Genomic DNA, 25,664 nt, shown 5'->3' with positions numbered 1-25,664 from the left:
ATTTGTGTCATCACAATTAAATATCTTGCAATCACATGCATTTACATGGAAGAAATCAAATAACATGAATAAACAGAAAAAAACCTAAAAAAACTTTAAAATACTTTGCTAAAGATACTACACAGAAATTTCTAAAATCCTACATTCACGAGCATTCACATGAAGGAGAGCAAATAGCATGAATAAATACACAAAATCCCTAAAATAAGATTAATTTTAAAGAAAACTAAGTTGATTGGGGTCAACCACAATGAAATCTCTCACATGAAAGATGCATTTACATGAAAGAAACCTATACGATTTAGAAAATGTAGGTAGTAAATGACAAGCTACCATTCCGGAAAAGTGAGAGGGAAGAACACGAGATCTATACGATTAACAAAATGCAATGCAACATCAACAAACATATCTAAATCCACAAAATTTAGATGAGCCAAATCCTAGAGTCTATACCACAATTTCCGAAGTCGGAGGCAAAAGCAGCCGATCAAAACCCTTAGAGAGGTATGGCAGAGAGAGGACAGCCAGAGAGAGGGATGCCAGAGAGAGGGTTGTAGCATGAATAAATACACAAAGTCCCTAAAATAAGATTAATTTTAAAGAAAACTAAGTTGATTGGGGTCAACCACAATGAAATCTCTCACATGAAAGATGCATTTACATGAAAGAAACCTATACGATTTAGAAAATGTAGGTAGTAAATGACAAGCTACCATTCCAGAAAAGTGAGAGGGAAGAATACGAGATCTATACGATTAACCAAATGCAATGCAACATCAACAAATATATCTAAATCCACAAAATTTAGATGAGACAAATCCTAGAGTCCATACCACAATTTCAGAAGTCGGAGGCAAAAGCAGCCGACCAAAACCCGTAGAGAGGGATGGCGGAGAGAGGACAGCCAGAGAGAGGGATGCCAGAGAGAGGGTTGCCGAATTTCAGAAGTCGGAGGCAAAAGCAGCTGAACAAAACCAGGAGAGAGGGATGTCAAAGAGAGGGTAGTCGAAGAGAGGGCTACCAGAGAGAGGGTTGCCAGAGAGAGGGTTGCCAGAGAGAGGGTCATCGGTAGCTGGAGAGAGGGTCGTCGGTAGTCGGAGAGAGGGTTGCTGGAGAGAAGAAACTCGATGCAGAGTGGGTCAGAGAGAGAGAGAGAGCGACGCGACACCAGTAAAAAAAAAATCGATTTTGTGCTCTAGGGTACTTAAAATCGACAATTAGCGGCGAAAATATTTTTGTCGCTACTCCGTCGCTAAGCATATAGACATTTAGCGACAGAATATTTTTGTCGCAATATCCGTCGCTAAGTAGCGACAAAATTATTTTCGTCGCTAACTCCATCGCTAAGACCAACTGTTTTTGCGACAAAAACTTTCGTCGCTAATTTGTCGCTACTTAGCGACGGATTCGGCGACGAAAACTTTTCGTCACTACTTTTGTAAATATTTCACATGTTTGCGGCGACTGGTTTTTGCTCGCTAATTTGTCACAACTTTGCGACGGATTTTTTCCATCGCAAAGTTCTGTCGGTACTTAGCATTTTTCTTGTAGTGTTCAACAAAATAAGCAATGTGTTTTAAATGATATGATAGAAAATGTCATTGAATGGTTTATGCAAGCAGCCACATCAACAGGACTTAGATTCATCTTTGATGGAGTTGACGCTACACTTAGCTTTGACTCTGAAAACATTTGGTCCAAATGGAGTAAACTTTTGATAGGGTCAGAAATTGAAGACTAGATGTTGGGAAATTGAGGAGAATATCCATCCCGTTGTCTCGTATAACTCATTTTACTTTCAGGAAATAAAAAAAAAGAAACAAAGAATCTTAGTCTGATATGGATATGCAGAGTCGGCTCAAGTCCATCCTCGCCACCTCTTGCATGCTGAAGTATGCAAGGGATTATACAATCACATGAAGGGGTCGACAGGTAATTCAATGATCAACGTCATTACTGAATTTAGATCCATCTCTGGTTGCGAGACATGATCATCATCTCCAAATCCTTCTTGATCTAGTACATCGAAAGGTTTATGATATCATTGATGAAGTTGGCTCGTATATCAACCTGCACTTCAGATTTGGTCATAGCATGCTATTCGGATCTCCACTGCAAGATAATCATTTCATCATATGTAGTGTCTGTCTCCATTTCCATTGGCATATGCATCACTGCTTCGCAAAGTTGCATTCTTGCATTAGCATTTACCTGTGATTGATGTGAGAAATATGCCTGAACTTCAGAAAAACTTAATCCCTTTGAGGGATTTAGATGTATGTGGTTGAAGGTTGGAAACAAGTGGAGTTCTTAAGGTGACTAAAAGAGCTTTGATAGTCATGAAAGGCTAGTTGACAAGAAACTTATATAAGTTGATAGAGAACATAGATTCAAGCGGAGCATTTGTGACCATCAATAAGTTGGCCAATGAAGATCATGCCACTCTTTGTCATATATGAATAGGACATATGAGTGAAAGTAGTATGATAAAACTTTATAAAAGAAACTTGTTGAATGGTGTTAAGTCATGCAAACTAGATTTTTGCAAATATTATATATTGGTAAAGCAATGTAAGGTGTCTTTCAAAACTGCAAAGCGTACGAGTTGTAGCATCATAGACTATAGACTATGGGCATAAAGATGTATGAGGCCCTGTACCTGTTAAATCTAATGGTGGGGCTAAATATTGCATTACCTTCGTCTACTTCATGAAGAATAAAGCTGAAGCATTCTTGAAATTCAAGCAGTGGAAGTCAAAGGTAGAGACATACAAACAAAAGGATAAAATAGTCAAGGCCAGATAATGGAAGAGAGTACAAGTCTAATAAGTTTATGGAGTTATGTAGAAATAAGAGAACCACTCATCAAGATAATGATTTGACATAAAGGAAGAACATGACCCTTATGGAAAGGGCTGAGATTAAATATAAGATCAGAGAAAAGCTTCTGGGCATAGGCAGTTAACATCACTTGTTTTATTATCAACAAGTTACCATATAAAGGAATTAATTGCAAGACTTTAGGGGAGATATGGACTGATAAGCCAACTGATTATTTTATTTTGAGAGCCTTTGGATGTCCTTATATTCCTGTGCACAGTGAACAACGTTCCAAGTTAGATGATAAGTCTAAGCCGTGCATCGTTCTTGAATATGAGAAGGGGGTAAAGAGGTATAAGTTATAATATCTTAATTTTCATAAGGTCATCATAAGTTGAGACATTTTGTTTCATGAGGAGCAAATGATGAAAGCAAATAAGAATGTCTACATGGAACATAAAGATGGTGAAAAGAAATTGACTGTAGAGGTAGAGGTGGATGAGATTGATCAATCAACAAGAGAAGGTGAATTTCTTCTCAAGAAGATCCTAGTACGATTTAAGAGCAAGAACAACCTTATAGCTTGGAAAGAGACATGGAAAGAAGGACCCACAAGACTCCAGTAAGGTATAGTTTTGAAGATATAGTTTTCTTTTCTTTAACTATTGGTGTAGGTGATCATTCATACTATAATGATGCTATTGCTGGCTATGACAAAAGAGATGAAGTCACTCTATAAAAATAAAATTTGGGACTTGGTAGAGTTACCCAAGGACAAAAAAGCTATAGGGTGCAAGTGAGTTTTCAAGAAGAAAGTGACTTAAAAAAAAAGATGATAAAAAATTCATGGCTCGATTGGTGGCAAAGGGATTCTCATAGAGATACGGAATTGATTATAATAAAGTCTTCTCACATAAGTTGCAAAATACACATCGATTTAGGTGTTGTTGGTGATAGTTGCTATGTATGATCTTGAGTTAGACCAACTTGATAAAAAGACCCTATTCCTTTATGGAAACCTAGAGGAAGAAATCTATACACAACAACTTAAGGATTTCAAGGAAGTAAGCAAATAAGGCCTTACTTGTAGGTTAAAGAAATCACTTTATGGGTTGAAGCAATATCTTTGAAAGTGGTACATGCATTTTGACTCTTACATGTTGAAGGTTGAGTATACCCGGAGTGATTATGCAGTTGTGTTTACTTTTGAGTTCATGATTCATATATTATTCTGATGTTATATATGAATGATATTCTAATTGCTACCAAAAGCATGATTGAAGTTGATATGTTAATGTCCACCCTGAGTCAAGAGTTTAATATGAAGGATGTTGTTGCATCAAAGAAGATCCTTGTTTATGGGTAAGTCTTCATGCAATGTTATGAGTTATGTTGATGTTGACTTTGCAAGATACTCTAGCATATGTGTCAGTGAGTTGAAAGTCTATGCTTCAATCAGTGATTCCTATGTCCACAATTGAGGCAAATTATATGACAACTACCGAAGCAGTAAAAGAAGGCATATGACTTAAGGGACTGGTTAATGAACTTGACTTTGAGCAAAGGAAGGTGCAATTGTATTGTGATAGAGTGTGATTCACTTGCCAAAGAATTTGGTAAGTCAACCTAGGTCAAAGCATATTAATGTGCGATATCATAAGATTCAAAATATGATAAATGATGGGGAGTTGAACTTGGTAAAGGTTTATACAAAGGATAATGCAACTAATATGTTGACTAAGTCGCTTACAAGTGATAAGTTCATGTATTGCTTGAACTTGGTTAATGTTTTAGGTTAGAAGCATGGGCCTCAAGGAAAGGGGGCATTATACGTGAGAATTTTTTGATGGTTGATTGCAAGCCAAACCCAAGGTGGAGATTGTGTGATAATGTGGCTTTGTCTTGCCACATAAAACATGAAACCAACTTAGAGTCTGTCTCCTATGTAATAGGGGTTTCTCTGTTTGTTTTGGAAACTAACTGTTAGAAATCTATATAAAAGGTATAAACGATGGTTCTAAGGTATGATTTTTTAATAGAGGTCTTTAAGGGTTCTTATTCACAATGGTGAAGGAACTTGTTCAGATTTCAATAAGGGAGGAGAAAGAGAGTGATGCAAATTTTTGTTTTGACTTATCGAGTTGAGGTAATCTAAATTAGCACTTGAGATCCTTGTAACATTGTATAATTGCCTGCCGGTTTCACTAAAGATTTCTCTCATACTCTCCCCGTGGATGTTGGTGGTTTTGCTGAAGTACATAAATTTGGTGTATTATGTGCTTGATTGTTTTCTTGTTCTTTCAAAGAAGAAACCCCTCTTTTAGTGTGCAAGGCAAGAAGACACTGTCCACTCCTCTTCCTTTGTGGTCGTTGGAACATTGGTGCTGGTTTGTGTGCTGTGAAGCGAGGAATAAAGGAAGTTGTATCTGGGCCAACAACCATTCCCAGAGCGAAGGGACACTCTTACCTTGGAGGACCCCTTTATTGTTATCTTATATGGTGATTTTTGTGATTGTTGGACATTTTTAATATTGAACTAAAGTTACATGTATTATTTGATAATTAGATGTTAATTTAATTATATATATTTTGAATGTTTGTATATCAGTTTGGATTTGTTTATTTAAGGTTTCATGAATTTTCATGTTGAGAACTTTAAAGAGAAATGTTGTCAAAATTTTGTTTTAGAGGTGCTTACCAAGTGTTCAGAGAAATGCCTCAAAGAACACACGCATGTTTGATGAATCTGAATTTTCTACTGCATGATTAGATTAACTTTATATTATATCTGCATGCATTTGATATTTGTTTTGGGTTCATTTGGGTGTCCGAATCTATATTTTAAAATTCAGATATAGTCATTTTTTTTTTATTTTTGCCCACAACGTGCACATGTGCATTTGTTGCATGTTTATCATTGGATTCGATCTAGCAGATCTGTATTTATTACATTGATTTTCATTGCATGCATTAACATTAAACTGCATAGGATAGGTTGCATTCATTAGAAGGTATTTGTTTATGATAGATCATGTAAGGTTCTGTATCCTCATCAAGCTTCCGTTCATTTAGATTTAAGCTTAGTGATATAAATCTAGTAAGGGGCCAATCCATGATCCAAATGGATCCTGATGCGTGGAAGCTAAACTAGATGGTTGAGACTGATATTTTTCACTGCAGGGTCATTTGGACTCTATTACGCTCCAAATTGAAGGATAGTGCCAAAGCAGATTCTGTAGAAGACAAATTTTTCTTTGCAACGATTCTGAAAACACAAAAATTTGACCACTGATGGTCGAGATATAGATCAAACACCAGATCAACTGATCAGTGTTCACAAGTGTGTCTCCAGTATGGACAGGCCAGAATGAGACTGTTTCTTATGAATTTAGTCAATGACCCAAACACAAAAGTTATAGAAAATTTAGTTTTGAACCCAGGGAAACTAAAATCACTCAAATCGAACATCGTATGACTGGTCTGAGATAAACCTTGACTTTTATATTAGTAAACAAAACTTCAATTACATATTGTCGACATTTTATGAAGAAATGTGACTCACAAAAAGTGACATCTCACCCATAGGATTTGCAATTTTGTTGTTTATCTTAGGTTTATTCAATTCTAAGGATGTTGTAGGACAATTCAATTATGATGACTATTAATTGGCGGGATTCATGCATGTGTCAAGATCATGATTATTGATACACATTTCCAAGCACACCATGAGAGAGAGAGCAACTTTTTTGCTAAGTTGCAAAAAAATGTTCTTCGTTAATGGTTAAGGCCCATCTCGTTGCTCTAAGTGCTTTGCTTGGCTTGTCTTTAATGACCAGGTTCTCACACATGAGGGCCTTTGCCGCAGAGGCTTCTATGTTGTTAGTGTGCCTTTGCCGGAGAGGCTTCTATGTTATTATTAGAACCTATTCCACTAGTTTACCGATTCCTACTTTAAGAGGGAAACACATGGGTCCAATTTTATCTTATTCAATTATTCCTTTTTTTGACTTTAGGAAGATTAACCATTTTTGAGAAGTTTAGAGAAAAACTTACCCAACATTTCTATCTCTCTCTCTCTCTCACTACATGGATGTGGGTCAATTGCGGTGACTTCGTTTGAATGACAAAAAATCTTGCCACTATTAATAAAGCAACAATAACGAGACTTTTGACCCCGTTAATTCATAGGTAATAGCGGAGACATAAATATCTTGTCGTTATTACTCTACTACAACCATGAATCTTGCCACTATTAGCTTAATCAATTACGACAAGTTGGATATTTCTTAGAGAGAGAGAGAGAGAGAGAGAGAGAGAGAGAGAGAGAGAGAGAGAGAGAGAGAGAACTGTAACTTTGGGAGTGTGTGAGATTAGGTAAGTTGTTAAAAAATGGTTCTTCTTTCTAAAGTAAAAAAGAAGGGCTTGAGTGAGATAAAACATGATCCACACAGTTCCTTCCTCAAGTAGAATAGGTTCCACCACTAGATGATGTCCAAATGAATTGAGGAGATCCATGGTCAGCATTACACGGACCCCTTGAGGGTTTGTATTGCATTTCTCAAAAGTTAAGGTTTATCTCAGACAGACCTGCATTTTTTAAAATTTGTCATTCCATCCAAACCATCCTTCTACAACTAGGTCTTAGTTTTAGAGCCATTTTTTTAGCTGGAGGCAATGCAGACAGAGCTGTAAAAATTAAGAGAAGAACAAAGAACGAAGAACAAAGAACAAAGAACACTAGCGAAAAGAGTAGAAAGGGAGTGAGAAAGACAGGAAATTGAGTAAGGGAGAGAAGCAACAAGGAAGTTCAGAGAGGAGATGCAAGCCTTCATGGATGTGCACAGATAGAACACCCCATCCTATATCCAATATTTCTAAATCTCTTTGTTTAATTATAATTTTCTATCTTGCTATAATTTTTAAACTCTTTGTTTACTTGTTTATGATCTAGTTGTTTTGATTCTTCTGTGTTGGGTGTATACATCTTCAGGGTTATATAATTAAGAAATATGCTACATAACTTTAAAAATGTGTAGGTCTATGATACATTAAATTTTGATTTATGTGAATATTAAAAGTGTATATGTTTGTTGCAGGCTTGGAGATGTTGTAGGGGGGTGTAGGAGGTTTGTATTTGAAGTGTGTTTGTTGCAGGCTTGGAGAGGATGTGGTGGGGGTTTGTATTTTTGAAAATGAATTTGAAATATATGTTTGTTACAAGTTTTTTTTAATGTAATGTTTATTTTGAAAACTATTTTTTTTGTTTTTTGTTTACAGGTTTATAGCCTATAACGGTGAGATCCATGTCTCATCATTATAGGCGAGATTCGTGTCTCGCTGTTATTGGTGAGATCAGTGTCTCACCGTTATAGCTTATAATGACGTGTTAATTCTCGCCGTTATATCCTATATCGCCATTAAAACAACCTCATCATTATAGATTGCCATGCTGCTATTGGTGTTCTCAGTTCCAGCGAGGTTCTTTGTTAGTGTTTAGTTCACCCTTTAATGAGCTATAAATGTCGTCATTATTGCTCAACAAAGGTTAATTTTTTTTTTGGTGATTTGTCACACAGAATTCTCGCCGTCATAGGCCTATGGCGGCAAAAAATAGGGCAATAGTGGCGAGATATATCACCGCTATTGACCGGCATCCTTGTAGTCTCTCTCACTTATGGCAAGAATAGTTCTCATCCCTGCAGTGCTGCTAAATTTTTTGAGGTAGTGGTGTTGAATTTCTTTTGGTGTCGTTGAATTCTCTTGGGCGCTAAAGGTACAAAAAATTTCCTTGGAAAAGTTTTCTTCTAAATCATTGGTTTCTTTCGATCAATGGTTGAGGGTTGTTGTCTCCCATGGTTTGCAAATGAATAAAGGATGTCTTTCTTTTGTTTAGTTAGCATAAACGCCTACTACTCATTTGGTGAGGATATTGTTGTTTGCATTTATAACCTTTAGTCTAGAGATGACTAGTGAGAATTATGGATATAGGACCCAAAATGTGTACCTTTATTGAAGAGAGTTTTCCAGTGTCTTGCTTTGACCATCCAAAAGTTGATTTGGATCTAATCCTACACAGACCATATTTTATCAGGCTGGATCCATACCTGATTCATATTCACAAAAAACCCCATTGTTTTACCTACTTTAAATAAAACTAAGTGGCTCATTTTGGTGATAAAAAAAAATGTTACCAAAATAATTAGCAATACTATTTAAACTTGAGCCAGCCAATCATATGTAAATTCAACAATATAATCTGAACGTGACTTACACTTCGGGGTATAAATAGTGGAACCATTACTAAGAGAGAGAGAGAGAGAGAGAGAGAGAGAGAGAGAGGGCAAGTTGTTAAAAAATGGTTCTTCCTCTTTCTAAAGTAAAAAAGAAAGGCTTGAATGAGATACAACAGGATCCACGCGGTTCCTTCTTGAAGTAGAAACTTGCTGACTGGTGGAGTAGGTTCCACCACTAGATGATGTCCAAATAGATTGAGGAGATCCATGGTCAGCGTTACACACCTGCATTTCTGTATTGCATTTCTAAAAAGTCAAGGTTTATCTCAGACAGACCTGCATTTCTTAACATTTGTGAATCGCATATAAATTTCAATCTTCAAGTCATGAAACTACTCAATATATATGAACGACTATGTGCCATTGTTACCCAGTAATTGGTACTAGTCATCTTTGTAATAAACAAATTTTCCAAATGGTTTACCAGGTGAACGACCTACCTTCATTTTACTTATGATTTGGAATGTTAAAAATACAGTGAATAGGCAATTTCTTGACCAAAAAGTTATTTCTCTCAAAAATTTCATTTGTACAAATGTATTTTATATACAATATTCACTTTGCTCAAAATCCATGGAGGGGGACATAATGGCAGGGGTGGCTCTGAGAGAACTCTGTCGATGACAAGCATCTAGTGCTACATAAAGACACCACCAATGCATTCTCGATTTGCCTAGTCATGTCTCTGTTCACAAGTGACATGATGTAGTCTACGATTGTAGAGTCACAAGGGAATGTAATTGCACCATCAATGTTCAACCCAAACTCTTCTTCAGCCATCTTCAATAGCTCCTGAAAGATGGATCTTTGGAGGCAATCCAAGGGAACCATGTACCTTTTGCCATCAGCGGCATAAGCCACAAAATGACCCTTCTCTGCAATTTCTGCCACTTTGGTGTTGCTCTTGTTCGCACCACCAAATGAGATTCTTCTTCTCCCTCTGAAGGCCACCTTCTGCCACTTTTTAGCCATCTCTACTATCCTCTTTCTGCTGATCATTCTTGCAGGTTGAGGATGAAGATAAGGATTGTGGTTCAAACGCTTTTCTCAAAGGACAAGCAAAAGTATTTTGAGTGTAGCTGAGCTTCAGTTGTGATTATTGATATGTTTGTGCTGATGAGAAACTTTGGTCACTTGTGCTTTTATATAGATAGAGCGAGGGACTGACTGAAACTGGGTACATAGAAGTCAAGTAGAAAGCATGTCATGTGGGGCAATACCACAGGGGTAAGGAGATGGGTATGCTGGTGGCCACCACAGCATGGACACAACCCCTCTTTTTGTTCATCAACTGGAGGGGCCTAACATGCTGGATAATCCAGTCAAGCAACCGAGTTACCAATCAAGCAATTGGAGGGGCCTAACATGCTTGATGGTTAAAAAACAAATGGTTAAAAAACAAATGGGTAAGGAGATGGGTGTGCTTTTAGACATCACAACATGGACATTGCAGTATATATGCTCATTTTATCCTGATACTGGTGGACCTGAATTCGGACCCAATTATCTTAACCATGTCCCAGCCGATCACATGGGGGACGGACATCCTTTGGACCTCTCAGCAATAGAATGGGGGTCCTCACTGAAAATGTTGCCATGTGAACGGTTTTGATGAGACAACGGATGCATTTATTGATTGATCATTCAATCCCATTTGAGTGGGACCAAATATGCATGAGGGTCATATCAAGCCACCGACTGTCAAAATGGCAGATTTTAAAAAGAAAAAAAACAAGGATGGTGGGATGGCTCGTTAATTGTGTAGTCCATAGCATACAAGTTGATGGCTTGATGCAATGTTATTTAACTATCAAAGGATCTAAGGAAACCGATTAATGACTCATTGGCTGGGAGCCAAGCCCACTGTCGCAAAATGAGACCAAAGGTAAGACCCATATTAGCTCAACATGCTTGCATCCTTGGCCCCAACTTATCCAAGACCCATCTAAGAAGGTGAGTCTTTGAACCATCTTTTTCGACTTGTCCAATTGCAATTCTTTCATGGAGGAAATCAGTTAACTTGTTTGACAGAAAGAAATTAACTCCAGGGAGTTTAGGTGAAGCTTTGAAATGGTGGCTAACTCAATATTTTGTAGAAAAGAAGTTGAAACGTGCATGGCTCGTGACAATCCATATAACTGTGCACACCCTTCGGGAAATAAGGAACAAAATGATTTTTTAAAGATCCTTAATGTGTATTTTCTACATTACTATCACGGTTCTCAATAAGATTTGGGTCAATGTAATCAGGATTTGTCATGGGAGGACTCACGCTTCAGTCAGAAGGTGGATTTATGCTGGTGATGGAGAATATTTTTACCGTTTATGTGTATAATATGAAAATATCTGAGGTGGCAAAATCAGAAAGCTGATGCAAGTTTCAAAGAGTGGTGCAGTTGCATGTCGGTCATTCAGATCATTCACCAAGACAGCAAAGTTATAATTGATTCATCTAGGAAAGATATTGTTATGGACACAAATCGAGTTCTGAAAGGGGGAAGGAATCCAAGCCAGCTCCAGGGGGAAACTGTGAAAATGGTTACCCAGTAATTGGTACTCGTCATCTTGGTAATAAACAAATTTTCCAAATGGTTTACTAGGTGAACGACCTACCTTCATTTTACGTATGATTTGGAATAAGAAAAATACAGTGAATAGGCAATTTCTTGACCAAAAAGTTATTTCTCTCAAAATTTTCATTTGTACAAATGTATTTTATTTACAATATTCCCTTTGCTCAAAATCCATGAAGGGGCACATAATGGCAGGGGTGGCACTGAGAGAACTCTGCTGGTGACAAGCATCTAGTGCTACATAAAGACACCACCAATGCATTCTCGATTTGCCTAGTCATGTCTCTGTGCACAAGTGACATGATGTAGTCTACGATTGTAGAGTCACAAGGGAATGTAATTGCACCATCAATGTTCAACCCAAACTCTTCTTCGGCCATCTTCAATAGCTCCTGAAAGATGGATCGTTGGAGGAAATCCAAGGGAACCATGTACCTTTTGCCATCTGCGGCGTAAGCCACAAAATGACCCTTCTCTGCAATTTCTGCCACTTTGGTGTTGCTCTTGTTCGCACCACCAAATGAGATTCTTCTTCTCCCTCTGAAGGCCACCTTCTGCCACTTCTTAGCCATCTCTACTATCCTCTTTCTGCTGATCATTCTTGCAGGTTGATGATGAAGATAAGGATTGTGGTTCAAACTCTTTTCTCAAAGGACAAGCAAAAGTATTTTGAGTGTAGCTGAGCTTGAGTTGTGATTATTGATATGTTTGTGCTGATGAGAAACTTTGGTCACTTGTGCTTGTATATATATAGAGCGAGGGACTGACTGAAACTGGGTACATAGAAGTCAAGTAGAAAGCATGTCATGTGGGGGGCAATACCACATGGGTAAGGAGATGGGTATGCTGGTGGCCACCACAGCATGGAGACAACCCCTCTTTTTGTTCATCAACTGGAGGGGCCTAACATGCTGGATAATTCAATCAAGCAACCGAGTCTCCAATCAAGCAATTGGAGGGGCCTAACATGCTTGATGGTAAGGAGATGGGTGTGCTTTTAGACATCACAACATGGACACTCCCGTATAGATGCTCATTATCTTAACCATGTCCCAGCCCATTACATGGGGGGCATCCTTTGGACCGCTCAGCAACAGAATTGGGTCCTTACTGAAAATGTTGCCATGTGAACGGTTGTGATGAGACAAGGGATGCATTTATTGATTGATCATTCAATCCCATTTGAGTGGGACCAAATATGCATGATGGTCAATTCAAGCCACCAACTGTCAAAATAGCAAATTTTAAAAAGACTTACATTATAATTGTGTAGTCCATAGCATACTAGTTGATAATATAACCCATCAAATGAAACATGGCACACGCATGTGCCTCATGCTCAGGGCCCCCAATGAAAAAAACAAAATATGGAAAAATATGAGCCTCCGATGAAATATGCCTAGGAACTCAACTTCTCTTAAGCCGCCCCTGGTAAAGGTGAATATTTTTAGCATTTATGTGTATAACTAGAAAATATGGCGAGTTAGATTCACAATCCATTACCATTGTGGATTCCAATTATATCTGAGGTGGCAAAATTGGAAAGTTGATGCAAGTTTTAAAGCGTGGTGCAGTTGGTGATAAGGAAAACGATAAGGTAGTTGAAACTAATAAGGCAATTCTTAAGATACCAATCAAAAAGATATCTTTCTCACCAGGTAACTCTTGCCTCAAACACAAGTGAAGGTTGGACTCTTTCCATGTTAGTTGATCTCACCATTTGAGTATGCCAAAGAAGTTAACGTGAGATCACAAAACAATTATTATTTTTGATAATTATTGCCATGTATGTCAAATGTGCATTTTTGATAATTATTGCCATGTATGTCAAATATATAATGTATATCAAAAATGTGTAATCATCTTAAAAGTTTTCAGATCTCAATATTGTAACCATAACATCTATATAATAAAATACTCGATCCACTCAGTGAACAAGAGAGTGAGTTATCGAGATTATTCATCGTGCTTATAGTTTTTACATGGTATCATAGCTACAAGCTCAAACACATTTTCAATGGCCTCTTCGTTGTCCCTTTCCTTCCCCATGACCCAGTAGAATGCCAACGGCAGTCTCGTTTCAGTAAAATTAAACTGAGACACCTATTTACTGTGAAGATCTAAACTCAAATTGATTATGATCAACCAAGATCTCCTCAAGTTTATCGATGGCTCCTCACCATGACCTGATCAACTGATCATTGTGTCAGATGGAGGAAAAACAAAAAATCTGAATCATTCTGTTTGGGTTTGTTCTGACCAATTGGCTCTCAGCTGGATCAAGGGGACTATTTCTGAGCCTATTCTTTGTCAAATTATGAGAACAAGAACAACACGTGAAGCCTGGATTGTTCTGAAAAAAGCTTATGGGTCTCTATCTCCTTTGAGACTCATAGTTTTAAAGAAAGACGTGACTTTCATCAAGAAAATATGGATATGATGTTATATCTAGATCGTATAAATTTTTTAGCTATCTCCCTTGTTGTTGCCAACCACCCCATAGGTGATGAGAAACTTGTTCAATAACCTTAAATGAACTCTCTATTGGGTATGAGAGCTTTTTAACATCAATCACCACCCATCCGACACCTTACACCATCACAAATCTGCAAGATCTCCTACTCAATTAAGAAAAACATGTGCTTTTGCTTCATCCTAAGTCAACTGAAATAACCGAAACTCAATATACTGCTTTTAATGCCTTTAAAGGTCATAGTCGCAGACATGGCTACTATAAAAGCCATGGCTAGGGCCAAGGGAGAAACTTTCCTCAAAATCATCCTAATGTCACTCAAGTTACGCAAAGTCAAGGAGGATGTGGGATAGTCACATGTCAATATTATAGAAAACAAAGTCATATTATAAAAAATTGCTGGGACATACCTAAAGCATTCTCTACAATGTCCCTTCAGATGACTATTGATATCTTGATATTGGTGCTACAAATCATCTCATTATGGATGACCAACAACTCTCACATAAATCTCAATATCAAGGAGGTGAGACCATCATGGTTGGTAATGGTAAGATGGTTTCTATCTTGCATACTGGTAATCTTGTTCTATCATCAAATTACACTACCCTTGATTTTGAAAATGTTCTTCATGTTCTTGATATCAAGAACAACCTTTTATTTGTAAGCCAAATTACTGAAGATAGTGATTGCATATTTGAATATAGGCCCTTTGAATTCCTTGTTACGGATCAACAAATAGGCAAGATCCGTCTCAAGGGGACGAAATCCAGCGTAGGACTTTACCCAATTAAAATTGATAAAAATTTGAAAGTGGCGGCCTATGCAGGAAAAATGTCACCCTTTGATCTCTAGCATCAATGCCTCGGGCATGCCAACAAGAAGATAGTTTCTTTCTTAAATTCGAGTCATGCAATTTTTTTTAATAAGAACAAAAAAATAAGTGTGTGAAAGTTGTTTCATTAAAAAGACTCACAAACTTTCTTTTGGCCACTATATCTCATCCACAACATCACCTCTTAAACTTCTTCACACTGATGTTTGGGGACCAGCTCTAGTTTCTTCAAGAGATGGGTTTCATTTTTATATTCTTATTGTGAATGACTTTACTTTCTTTTCGTGGCTCTTTCCAATGCATGTTAAGTCTCAAGTGTTTAAAGGCTTTTAAGAATATAATTGAAAAGCAATTTCAACTTTCCATCAGATCTTTTCAATCCGATAATGGTGGTGAATTTATTGGTCATGATTTTGAAAGTTTTTTATGCGAGCATGATATTTTTTATAGATTTTTATGCTCGCATACTCCTGAACAAAATGGCCTTGTTGAGTGCAAACATTGCATATTGTTGAAACTAGACTAAGCCTATTGCACACTGCCTCTCTTGCTTATACTTTTTGAGTAGATGCTTTTCAAACAACCACATACATTATTAATCGCCTTCCAACCTTAGTGCTTGGCCGCAAGTCATCTTATAAGCTCCTTTTTTAAAAACCCGCTGATTACCATATCTTCGTGCTTTTGGTGCTTGTTGTTATCCTCTTATGACCTCATATCATATCTCAAAATTTCAACCCAAAACAAAACCATATATTTTTCTTGGTTGTGCCCCTCGCCACAAGGGTCATCTCTACTTTGATCCCTCCAGCAACCACACATATATTTCTCATCATATCTACTTTGACAAGTCTCAATTTGGTTCTGGATGCCAATGTGATCGTCCTCTCAGACCCGACCTGCCTGGATGGTGTCTTCCTCAGCCCATTGTCTTACCACCTTCAGACCCCCTCACCGGAGTTCTCTTATTTTTGTTGCCCCTCCTATTGATCTTGCTCTACCTGATCATGTATTAAAATTGGATTGGGCTTTGTACGGTCTCAAACAGGCACCAACACCTCTGCTCTTAGCTTCAGTCTCATGGTTTTCTCATTTCTCAATTTGATGTCTCTTTGTTTATTTTTCAAGATAAAGGTCATATTGTCTATCTATTGGTTTATGTTGAAGACATCATCATCATAAGGAGTTCTTCTATAGCCTTTCAACATCTGATTCGACACTTAGGTCTTGCTTTCTAAATTAAATATCTTCGACGTCTAAATTACTTTCTTGGTATTGAGGTTCACTATGCCTTCTCTAGTATCCACCTCTATTAGCGTACATATGCTCTCAGTTTACTTCAAAGAGCCTCTATAGCCGATGCAAAGCCTATCTCTACTCCATTGAGCACCACTACCAAGTTATCAAAAGATGATGCTCCTTTCTTTCATGATCCAACTTTATTTCAGAGAATTATTAGAAGGCTTTAATACCTCACTATCACCATACCACACATTGCCTTTACTGTCAACAAGGTTTGCTAGTTCATGCATCAACCTACATTTGCTCATTGGTTTGCCGTCAAGCGTATTATGTGCTATCTCAAGAATATGATACATCATGGGTTATTTTTTACAAAGTCATCTTCTCTACAACCCAACGCTTTCTCTGACGTTGATTGGGTTGGTTAACTTGATGACCGAAAGTCTAATTGGGGCTTTGCCATTTTTTTGGGCTCTAACTTAGTTTTTTGTTCTTCTTGCAAACAACAGATAGTGGCTTGAACCAGTACTGAAGCTGAATACAAATCCCTTGCCTGCGTTGCATCTGATCTTCTTTGGCTTATGTCACTTCTGACAGAGCTTGGTTTCGTTCCTCCTGCACCACCCAACCTTTGGTGTGATAATATTGGTGCCTTATACCTAGCTACAAATCTGGTGTTTCATGCTAGGACCAAACATGTGAAAATTGATTTCCATTTTGTTCGAGATCATGTGCAGAAAGGTCATCTTCAAGTTTGGTTCATCACCTCTTCTAACATGTTAGCCGATGACCTCACCAAGCCTCTTCCATATGCTTGCTTTGCTTTTGTTAGAGACAAGCTCAATGTGGTGGACCCCATGTTAAGCTCACAGGGGGCATGATAAGGTAGTTGAAACCGATAAGGAAATTCTTAAGATACCAATGAAGAAGAGACCTTTCTCACTAGGTAACTCTAGCGTGAAACACAAGAGAAAGTTAGACTCTTTCCATGTCAGTAATTTTACTATTTGGATAAGCCAAAAAAGTTAATGTGAGATCAGGAAACAATTATCGTTTTTTATAAATATTGCCACGTATGTCAAATATGTAATGTATATCAAAACACGTAATCATCTGGAAAGTTTCCAGATCTCAATAATGTAAGAAGAACTTCTATATAATAAAACTCTCAATCCTCTTGTTGAACATGAGAGTGAGTTATCATGATTGTCCATCATGTATATAGTTTTACAGTTGGATGTCGGTCTTTCAGTTGATTCACCAAGACAACAAAGTTATATTTGATTAATCTAGGAAAGATATTATTATGGGCACAAATCATGTTTTGAAAGGGAGAGGGGATCCAAGCCAACTCAGAGAGGAAGCTGTAAAATGGTTATGGAGCTTCAACTGAGTATATAGTGTCTGCTTGGAAAAGAATAGTAATTTATATGCTAATAGACTATCTCGATTAAATTGCATGGACAGGGATCGGGTGTGGAAGGACAAGACTCCGGGCTGGTTTCCCTCTATTTCTGATACATAATTGTGCCAGCTTGCTAATCCAAAAATAAATAAATAAAGAAATGGGCAATGTAACATGGATGCTGCTCATTGTTTTCTTGAAGATGTGAATCCATACCTATGATCTTGATGTATGCATGAATAATTGAATGGTCCTGCAGAATCTCAAAGGATTGAATGAGCCTAAGGTGAACAACAAATATTGAACATCCTACCATTGAGATGTATCACTTTTTCGGAGCAACATTTCTTCAAAAAATGTGGAGCATACATGATTAAAGTTATGTTTACTAATGTAGTACATCTTCAATGATGAACTCAATCACATATTTAACTGACCCACAAATAACTTTACAATTTTCTTCATTTTCTTTTTTCAACCAAGCTGGATATGTAATGCAACCGACATAAATTTTCAACTTCAAGGCATGAAACTAGCTGGTCAATATATAGAATGCATATCCAACAAGAATTCACGTCGAGTATATACCATTGTTACCTAGTAATTGGTGCTGACCTTGTTGGTAAGAAACAAATTTCCCACTTGCTTTACCAATTGAACTACCTTCCTTCATTTTACTTATGATTTAGAATGGGAAAAATGCAGTGAATAGGAATTTTCTTAACCAATAGTTGGAATTGCTCTCCAAAGTTTTCATTTGTACATGTGTATTTTATATACAATATTCCCTTTGCTAAAAATCCTTGAAAGGGCATATGATGGTAGGGGTGGCTCTCAGTTGCACCATCGATGTTCAATCCAAACTCTTCCTCTGCCATTCTCAGCAGCTCTTGGAAGATTGGTCTTTGGAGAAAAGACAAGGGAACCATATACATTTTGCCATCTGTAATTGCTGACTCTTTTCTTTTGTTGTTGCTCTTATTCAAAACACTACCAACCAAGATTCTTCTTCTCCTTCTAGTAGCCATCTTCTGCAATCTCGACTAGCCTCTTTGTGCTGATCATTTTTGTAAGATGATGAATATGGTTGAAATGTTTTTTCATAGGTCAAGGAAAGTATTTGAGCGTAGTTGAGCTTGAGTAGTGAGTGTTGATATCTTTGTGAATTGATGATAAACTTTGACTGCTTGTGCCAGGTATATATAGAGGGAGTGGGAATGGAACTGGGTTTTGTTCACTTACATGTAAGGCAAGTGGGATTTGAGAAGCATGTCATGTGGGTGGCAATACCACAAGGGTTAAGAGATGGGTATGCTGGAAGTCATCATGGTATGGATTCCGCCGTACCCTCATTGTATCCCTTTTCTAAGAAAAGTTTCAAAAATAAAAGCCAGAATCCTCAGGAGACACTGCCTCTGTAAATATTTCACAAAATTAGTTTAAAAATCTCTAGTTTTTAAAGCTTTTATTTCAAAAACACCAAAAAATAGAAAATACAAAGAAATTTACAAAAAAAAGATAAGTTTTAAACCTTGGTTAAGAAAATTTTCTTTTTAGAACCTTGTTTATGGAAATTCTGAAAAACCTGCTTCGGTTCTCTCTCCCTCTTTCTCTCGCATTCTCTCCCTCTGTAAGCCTCTCGCACGCATCTCTCTTTCTCTCTCTCTCATTCCCGCTCTCCCTCTGGAGACCACCGATGAAGATCGAAGGGCTGGCAACCCTTCGATCATCCTTGCCTTGAATCCACCATCCATGCCTAACGACCTCCCCATTTCCTGAAGCTTCTTCCCTCTTCTATAAAAAGAGGCATCCATCGCCTCATTCCGACACCCGTCTTCACCTCCTCATGGTCGACATTTCCTCTGCCCCTCTTTCACGGATCCGTTTTCACCCCACCATTACACTTCTTCTTCTTCTTCTCGACCGCTCTTCACCCCTGCACCCTTCTTCCCTCACGATAATGTTTTTTCCCTTTTACGGAGGCTTCTCCTTCCAAATAGCCGAAGATCAAAAAAATCTGTAATTTCAGGTAAGTAGTCATCCTCTTCTCCCTTTTCTTGATCTTCTGTAAAAAGCATTTCTTTGTTTTATCCTTACGTTGTTTTTAAGTCTCATTCTTTGCTTTCTTGCTTTTCCCCAAATGCACAAATGGTGGGATCAGTCTTCATATAGCAGAACCGACCTACCTACTTGCAAAATCAACAGAATACATCTATTCCGACAAATTTTTTTTTCTCTTATTTTCCTATTTGATTATTGAATTTCTCTATTTTTTTTTTCCTTTTTTTTCTTTCTCTCTTTGCATCTCTCTAATTTTCTTTTCATTTTCCCATTTACATTTTGATTTTTTTGCTGATTCTCGATCTTTTATCTATATTTCAATCTCTGGTTTGTATATAGTCTTCATTTGGTCATTGATTTGTGTTTTAATCTCCCGATTGGATGATATTTGATCATCCCTATGATGGCATTGTTTTTTTTGTTTTTGTGTTATACATTATGTTTTTGTTTACATCATGCATATCGCCTACCGGCGATTACTTTTGTTTGTTTGAAGTCTTTCTTTCTTACATTGCAATCTACAGCTCCTCATTAGCCCTTCTTCGGCTGGTGAAACTGGCAAAGTAGGCCTAGTAGGAATTTCTTTTAACTGGGATCCTTTGGAAGGAACCGAAATTTCGTTTCTCACTAAATTCGTTACTGATGGTTTCTGAAAGAGAAGCGCCTAAATTGCTTCTAGATTTTTTCTTTTTATCATTCTTTAATCCATAGGGTCACTCTGAAGCTTTACCAGTTGCTAAGAGCGACAACCTTTAATACTTTTGTTTCAAAATCCCCGCATCTTAAAATACGTGTTTGATTTTGTAGCATTCTACACCTGTTATTCCATTTTTTTTTTACTGTTTAGTATTATTCACCCATCATGCTCTATGAGGTATTGTCTTCTCTTTATCACATTAGGATCATATTCCATATCGCCTTATGAATGCTAATATCGTGTATTCTCCAATTTTGTTATTTTCCCAGCAATAATTTTTTTGTACATCGTGAGGTCAAGAATGCTAATATAATGAGTTATTTTCTCAGTGGTAAGATCGTGAGGTCAAGAATGGGGTAATTAGCACACAATGTTTATCATCTTTGTACAGAATGACATTCTAAGATACAAGTGAGAATTGCGAGGAAAAATCTTTGTTCCTTGTTTTAGTGTTTATCATCTTTTGTACAGATTTTCAGACTTTTTGTGCATTTTTTTTTTATTCTTGTAATATCCTTTCGACATAGTATTGCTTGATATCCCATTCCCATCTGTCATCATCATGTCATCTTTGTACATGGTTACTACATTCTCGTGTTATCTCAGCCTAGTTAAGTTATCACATCACCAAAAATATTGGGATGGTGAGTTATTCCTGTGCATTTTGTTTCGGGTGGTGTTTGGCTTTCTCATAAATCTCCTTTTGACAAGAAATGTGAAACGTATGAATTGGATTTGGCCTTCAAAAGAAGTTGGGAGCTATATCGTTCATTCATTTCAGAGAAGGAAACAAAAGATGCCCTTAATTTGATTGTTGATGTCTTTTGCATATTAGTAAAGCCTTAGGCAGATGTACCTCAACAGATCAACGTGTTGGCCAATCCTCATATATTCTGTTATCAACTGAATAAGCATTTTTTTTTACAGATATTAGTAGGTTGAAGAGATTAAATAAGATCGAGCTCCTGTATGTTTCGACCATGTTGAATTCTTTAACCAGTATCATCAAGGAAGGCATTAACGCTGGATTAAATTTACTGTATGTTGTTCAGACCCTGGTTCCTGTGCCCCTTGGTAAGCAACCACCTTTGGATCCTTGAATTCTTTGTTGTCTGATTCTCCAAGCTCTTCTCAATACAGATAATGCAAATGGGCGACCACACGTCGCTGTTTCAGAAGCATCAATATCCAGTGATGATGATTTTTTGGCCAAAGCCACGACCTTGGTACTTGGGTGAATTTTCCAGCTGATGGTATGCAGGACCATGGTCATGGTTTTAATAACCTCTTAATCCTTGTGGATGATCCTCTCAAATGCCTGATTCTTTGCTGAACATCCTCCTGCATTGTTTTTAGGGTCTAAAACAAAAAGGAAAGAAAATAAAAGCTCATTTTCCTGTTCAAAGCATTGGTCTCACTGCTGCCCATATGCCTATTTCACTTCAACTAACATTATCTACCCCAGATGCTAAGGTATCCCTGCATGTCCCACATTTGCTTTGCCACTTCATTTCTTAATTTCCCACAACACTCCACTGTAGTTGTACCCACACTTAACACTGATTTTTCAGCACCCCTTCACTTCTTCAGTTATATAGACATGCCACCTTCTCCATTACATCATCCCTCATTATCCAGTTGCACCACACACCTATGCTACAACATATTTTATGCATAATGCCCTCCTTCATTCCATGACACCAGACTGCTCCCACATTCACATTCTATATCTTCATTTGATCAAACACTATAAAGTCACCACTCCTTGCTTTGCAAAGTGTTAGGTAGCATATTTTCTACTAATTATCATTTATATCTTAGGCCATAGTACCTTTTTTTTTGTTATTTTAGCATGAGCATCACAGGAAGACATAGTATGCCTTTCATCATTGATATATCATATTTGGGCGATACATAGGCAATCTTTCATTAAGCATACACATCTACATGTGGATCTTCATATATAGATTCTCATTAATCTAAGATGTTACATTCATTAGCATATACATGTATACTCCATCATTGATGTAAGCATAATTCACACAAATATTTTTTTTCATTAGAATAGGCATGATCTTGCCCATCTCATTTTCAATATAACATTTTTTTCTTTTATATATTGGAATTTGCGAACTCTATTTTGCACGAAAGATGTAAATTGTTGAATTTCTTTTCTAGATCAGGATTTTATAATTCCAAATTCAATTCAAGTTGTTAATACCTGGATATCAATGAGAACCTTACACTTCCAGCTTTCAGATAGAATGAATGAGCGTTGTAAATATTATGGATTGCTTGTTTCATGATATTTTTCTCTTTTATTTCAAAAATTTTCACGAAGGGAACACGAATGACACGTGCACCATTCTAATAAAGGTGATTAAATCCTAAGTTGATGATTTGCATCAATGGCCATAGTCAGGGTGTGAACAAAACTTATGATTTTCATCTTTTATGGTATAACACTGGATCCACACTGGATCTTTTTCAAAAATCATCATCTTTTTCTAAATATTTTCTTCCTTTATCAGAGTTTAACTTAAAATTAACTCAAAATATATATCAATGGCTATAGTCACGATATATTGAGAGTTAATTTCATATTAAACTCTATAAAGGCACCAAAAATGTGTTTTATTCTTCACTTGAATTTAAGTACGATTATTATATAATACATCTTATGACCATAGTCAGAGATATATTATATTTTCAATCTTATTCCAATTCATTTAAAGAATGAGATATAATTTTCAAAACCAAATTTCAAATTCTTTAATTCATTTCATCATTTAGGATAAAATTATATCATATTTTTAAAACATTCTTTTCCAAAATCAAGTGATTTTGAGATATATTCTTCATCTCTCAGATCAATCTTCAATTCTCATTTGTAAATTCAAAATCTCTTTTCTATTCTCAAAATCTATCTCACTTCAAAAATTCAATTTCAATGTCCAATTTGACTTTAAAATTTCAGATTCATTTTATATTCGAAAAATTCAATTTCAAAAGTCCCATTTGACTTTAGAAATTCAACATTCATTTCTAGATTCAGAATTCAATTCCCAATTCAAATCAAATTTCAAAGTTCATTTTCAAATTCATTCTTTAGAGTTCGAATTCAAAATCAAAATTCAATATTCAGATCAAAATTCAAAGTTCAATTCAAATCCCATATTCATCTCCTGATTTCAAAATTCAAGTTTGAAAATCAAAGTTTCATTCTCTATCCTCCTTTTTAAATTTCAAAAGTCGATTTAGGATCTCTCAGATCCAATTCCAGGTTTTCATCCGGATTTCCAAAATCCGATTCTATCTTCAAATTTCATTCGGATTTCTCAAATCTAAATTTCAAATTCTATCTGGGTTCTCAAAAACCAAATCCCATCTACATTTCCAAATTTCCAGATCCATCTTCAAAAATCTCATCTGGATTTTCAAAATCCAGATCCATCTTCCAATTCCACTTTGGATTCCAGACTTCAGATCCAATTCCATTTAGGATTCCAGATTTCGGATTCAACCCCATTTTGCATTCCAGACTTTGGATCCAAAATTCCATTTAGGATTTCAGATTCCAGGTTCAACTCCATCTTGGATTCCAGATATCTGATCCAATGCCGTTTAGGATTCCAGATTTCGGATTCAACTCCATCTTGGATTCCAGACTTCGGATCCAATGCCATTTAGGATTCCAGATTTCGGATTCAAATCCATCTTGAAATCCATATCTAAAAATCCAATTATGTTTATAAATTTCACCTAGACCCAAGATCCATTTTGATTTCAAACTTTAAATCTAGAATTTCACTCTATTTTTTAAAATTCCATCTTGACTCTAAATTCTAGATCCATTTTTGAAGTCCATATTCGACTTTCAATTCTTATCTTCTAAACTCCCTTCTTCAAATTCAGGTTCATCTCAATCTTTGATTATTTCAAAAACTCAAGATCTATTCAAAATCTTAAGTTAGAAAATCTAACTTCTCCAAGTCCGTCTTCAACTTTCAAAAACTATTTCCTCATCATATTCTTTATAATTTCAAAAACCACTTGGATAAAATATTTTAAATTCTTCTCAAAAGAGTATACATCTTTTGCATTTACACAAGCATGATTCTTTGTGCATCCTTAGACTTATTATAAATTTTTAGATAATATTAAGGCAAAGAAAAAAAGCATAAATTCGATCCTTGGTTCAATTATCCATGGTAAAGGCGTCAGGAATGGTCGAACCTCGTACCAACGAGCGAGCCCCGTCTCCCAATTTTTCCCGCAAACATTTTTAAAATGGAGGCGAGTAATCTTTCAAATCTTTTCAAAATTAAGGTCAAGTGAGACCTTCGCAAAAGAGTTCCTCTCTCTTTTTTTTCTTTTCTCTTCTCTCTTCTTTTCTGTCTTTTATTTTTTCCTTCAAAAAGCGGGAAATAGAGGTTAGAAGGGAAAAGAGAAGGAAGAGAGAGAAATATAAGAGGAAAAATTTTGCGATGATCACAGAAGCTGGCGACTGTGATGGGACCCGTCTTCATCCAGTCGAATTTGTGCCTTTTGCTTTGCTTTGATATTGTCTAAGTCTTTATTCTCTAAATGTCAGCTTCATTTCCATGCAAACCTTAGGGGCCTACACTCTGTCTTAAGCTGACATAATGCATATAGGATTTAAGTATGGTTTAGTAGGACCATATTGAGGAGATTATTCCTTGTTCACATTAGACTTAGGTCTGAAATACAACTCTCATCAATTCTAGGGATTGAATGCAAACAATGTATGCAAGTGTATGCTTCTCCTCATTTAAATTCTTTCTCTTTAGGACTTGCATTTGAGACATCTGGTTTTATTGCATGTTGAACATGTTTTCGAAAACATCCCTACCTATATTGTCCTGGTCTTCACATTGCTGGGCTGTCTCACTGAACCATAGTTTGGGAGAGATCCTCACAACTGGACCACTTATTTGGGTTACCGCCCCCCTACCACGTACCTAAGGGCCATAGTCTTAGGTATATCCGTAGGTGCTCAAGGATGTTGGGAAGCCATTACCTTAGAACCGAAGAAATATTTTTATGCCACATACTTCGAGCTTCGACTTGAGTATATCAGCATACCTTGACTGAAATCAGATGATCTGAAACATAGAGTTAGGATTAAGGTCCTACGAGTCATTTCAAAAATTGCATTTAGAGTCAGCTTCTAGGGAGTGTTATTCTGTGCATCATTGCTTATATAATTTGATTCTTTGTGGATATTATCTTGTAAAATCCTAT

At 36.7% G+C, this 25,664-nt stretch overlaps 2 pseudogenes; both read right to left on the bottom strand.

The window, feature by feature from the left end:
* Positions 1–9,677: 9,677 nt before the first annotated feature.
* Positions 9,678–10,085, bottom strand: LOC149829763 (auxin-responsive protein SAUR68 pseudogene; annotated as a pseudogene).
* A 1,765-nt stretch (positions 10,086–11,850) lies between these two features.
* LOC149829762 (auxin-responsive protein SAUR68 pseudogene) lies at positions 11,851–12,258 on the bottom strand (annotated as a pseudogene).
* Positions 12,259–25,664: the final 13,406 nt, after the last annotated feature.

Source organism: Nuphar pumila, chromosome 8, assembly GCF_984573655.1.
Source record: "Nuphar pumila chromosome 8, dmNupPumi1.hap1.1, whole genome shotgun sequence".
Lineage (NCBI taxonomy): Eukaryota > Viridiplantae > Streptophyta > Magnoliopsida > Nymphaeales > Nymphaeaceae > Nuphar > Nuphar pumila.
Note: the sequence above shows the minus strand (reverse complement) of the source record. Positions and strands in the feature narration are given on the sequence as shown.